The following is a 3653-nucleotide window of genomic DNA, read 5'->3' on the forward strand; positions in this document are numbered from 1 at the left end:
AAAAAATTTTATTCTGTGTGTTGTTTTTCCACTTTCGTGGTGGTGTTCTTTGAAGCACCAAAGTTTTTAATTTTAATGATGTCTGATTGCTCTTTCTAAATAATTTTAGATCTTATGAGTACCTGAGTGGCTCAGTTGGTTAAGTGTCTCCCTTCAGCTCAGGTCATGACTCCAGGGTCCTGGGATCAAGCCCAGCGTTGGGGCTCCTTGCTCAGCAGTGGTCTATTTCTCCCTCTCCCTCTGCCCCTCTGCCTGCTTGTGCTCTCGCTTGTTCTTTTTCAAATAAATAAAATCTTTAAAAAATAACTTTAGATCTTACATTTAGGTTTTTAATTCATTTTGAGTTGATTTTTGTATATGGTGTGAGGTAGCAGTGCAATTTAATTCTTTTGCGTGTGGACATCGAATTGTCCTGGCATTATTTCTTAAAGAGGCTGTTTTTCCCTATTACATTGTGTTGGTATCTTAATAAAAAATCAGTTGATTGTGAACATGTGGGTGTATCTCTGGACTCACAATTCTATTCTGTTGATCTGTACCATACCATCTTGAAGGTAACTCAGTTTGACGTGGGCCAAATTAATTGACCTGGGAAGGCAGAGTCACAGAACTTCCTTATCTTTCCATAGTGTTCTAGAATTTTTAAGGTGATTTGATACACATGAGCTCACCCAAATCTTGGAGCAACTCAGAGATTATGTGGAAGCTCAGAAGGCTAAGTGGTATATCCCTAGACTTACTCAACCAGAAACAGTGGCAGTTCCAGAACCAACCTGTCAAGTACTCTCATTACCCTGGTCCATTGACTCCAGGTTGAGTTCAGAAATTTGGGAGAAGGAAAAAACAGAGAAAAATTGGGGCAAAAATGATGGGAAGGGTGACTGACTATATGATGGGAATATTTACACTGACTATAAATATTTGGTTCCTAATCAGCTTACGATAAAATTTTCCTTCTCTTGTATGGGCAAGAAATGGAATGTTCTGAGTAATCCAGGGTTTTGCTTTGGTCTTTGCATTTTCAAAGAATGAAAACACAGTGAAATACTCTCAACACTAAAACCACATGGACTGTAATTTAATCTTTAATTTTGTTGTTGTCATTCTAGAAGGCTCTTCAGTATATTTTAGAGGAATGTTTCTTCAAGAGTGTTCTGAAGAAAACCTCAGCTATCAGCCTCATCTGATAGATGCACTTGTTAAAAGATACATTCTCCAGGGATGCTTGGGTGGTTCGGTGGTTGAACGTCTCCCTTTGGCTCAGGGCATGATCCCAGGGTCTGGGATCGAGTCCCTCATTGGGCTCCCTGTGAGGAGCCTGCTTCTCCCTTTGCCTGTGTCTCTGTCTCTTTCTCTCTCTCTGTATCTCTCACGAATAGATAAATAAATCTTTTAAAAAATGCATTATTCAGAACTCCCATCCACTCTGTGTCTACTGAAAATCACTGGGTGATTTTTTAATGCACATTAGGGTTTGGGAACCACTGTTTTAGAGCAATAAAAGTCAAATTATAAATATCAATTATTATTGCACTCAGGAGATGCAGACATTCTGCTTAAATGAGGGTTCTAGATCATACAATAGATTAATGTACCTAATTTCTTTGAAGTCTTTGCTAAAACATGACTCCTCAATATAAATTTACTGATTTAAAGTTGCTTATCACCCTCTCCTCCATGCTTCCCACCCTCCCTATCCCCCTTCCTTTCTCCACAGCACTTATCAACATCAGACATTTTATTTATTTATTTATTTAGTTATTTAGTTATTTATTTATTTACCTATCTATTTATTTCTTTCTCATCTGACTCCTTTCTCTGGGAAGCAAGTTTCACAAAGGTAGTGCTAGGAATATAGCACTCAAAGTAGTGTCTGGCAGGTAGCAGGTGTTCAATAAATACTTGTAGAATGAATGAGCATGCCAAGTTGTAACTTAGTGCTTGGGCATAATGTCATTTGTCCCTTGGCTTTCTGGAAAGGATTGTTTTTTTAACTGTAAAGCAAATTATTCTTTCATTCTCTGAGTGATGCTCGGTGTGTGTAGTAGTAGAGAGAAAGAGCTGGAATAGCATCCTCTAATCTCCTAATTCTGGAGTCTGGGCCAGTTGCTCTAAAGATCATTTTTTTCCTAATACCACTGAGATCCTCAATTTACTACAAGGATCATGCATTTACAGCTGCATTGTCCTGTGAGGGCTACCCCTACTGTGAACAAAGTGGACTGAAGTAGCTAGGCTGAGATGAACCTATGGTAGGAGGAGACTTCTGTAAGTCCACCGTGCCTCAAACCAGGTAGTGACAAATAAATGAGATGCTGTCTCCTCTGAGGACCTGAAGGAGAATGCTAATAAATGGATCCTATCTTGATGTACCATACACACAGCCTTGGCTGGCTCTAAATAAATGATCCTTACCCATTTCCTACCCTCCAAGCCACCTGTCCAACACCACCAGCACAGAAATCAATGCTCACTTGCCCCCCCTGCACTCCCCCCATCGACCCCAATTCATACACAAAGAACCTGAGGTTTAGATCTCCCAATAGCCAGTTCCCTAACACCAGATTTGCTAGCTGCTGACCCTCATCCGTGTCACTCCCAGGACACACCTGATACTCCAGTTTGTACCAAGGTGGTGAGAAATACGCCGGGTGAGGTGCCCCACCCCCACCCCCAGTCCAGGGGATGCTGAGAAACTGTGGGGTGAGTGGGATAATACAAACAGGAAAAAGCAAGTTTGTTTCTAGTGTTAAGCGCCTAGGGTGGCAGGATATACCTGCTGGGTGTTCTCAGAAGGTCCCCAAGGAAACCATTAACTTGAGTCTCTCAGTTCTTACACGTGTGGTGGTTAGGGGAGGGGGAGGGAAGGTGTACTGAGAACAGGGGGCTGGGCACCGTTCCAGAGGTCAGGGTTATATCGCCCAGAGCTGCAGCACACATGAATAAAAGGTGGATGACTGCAGGATGGATGTCAAGGTGAGCAACAAGGGGCTGGTCATCAAGTGTCGTCAATGGCTTATGCAGGGTGGATTTAAGGTGGGGAAGGGGGAAGGGGTGGGAGGTGAGTTGGGAGGGAGGGGCTCGTGTGGCACCGAGATCCCCAGCAGGGATGGGGGTGTGTGTGTGTGGGGGGAGTGGCTGTCTGAGCCTCCAGCTTTGACCCTTTCTTGGCTGGTCTCAGCCAGGAAATTGAGGAGAGGAGACGGATGTGGCGAGGTGGGGACAGGGAGGGTGGCCCCTGGCTCCAGAGGTGATCTGGAATGGAAGTTAGGGTTCCCAAGAGGGAGGGAAGGAGTTTGGGGGCAGGGCGAGGGGGACTCCTAAGTGTCTTGGGTGAAAATACGGGAAGAGATCTCAGAGACCCAGGAGGTGGAGGCGGAGGGAGGAGGAAGGAGAAGTGAAGGAGTTTGCCTTCATGGGGAGTAGGTCTCAGACCGAAACGGACTGAGAGAATCAGCTCCAAACGTGGTGGGTAGGGAGCTGAGGGTCCTCCGATCCGACCCGGCTGGACTTAGAACTCTGCCAAAGGGGGGGGGGGGGGCGGGCAGCTGAGCCCGAGGCCTCCTAACTGGAAACGGGAGGCTCCAGGCGGCACTGACCTCTCCCCCAGCCTCGGTGGGGAGGTCGGGGAGCGTCCGGAACCGGCTGGTCCC

Source organism: Vulpes lagopus, chromosome 14, assembly GCF_018345385.1.
Source record: "Vulpes lagopus strain Blue_001 chromosome 14, ASM1834538v1, whole genome shotgun sequence".
Taxonomy (NCBI): Eukaryota; Metazoa; Chordata; class Mammalia; order Carnivora; family Canidae; genus Vulpes; species Vulpes lagopus.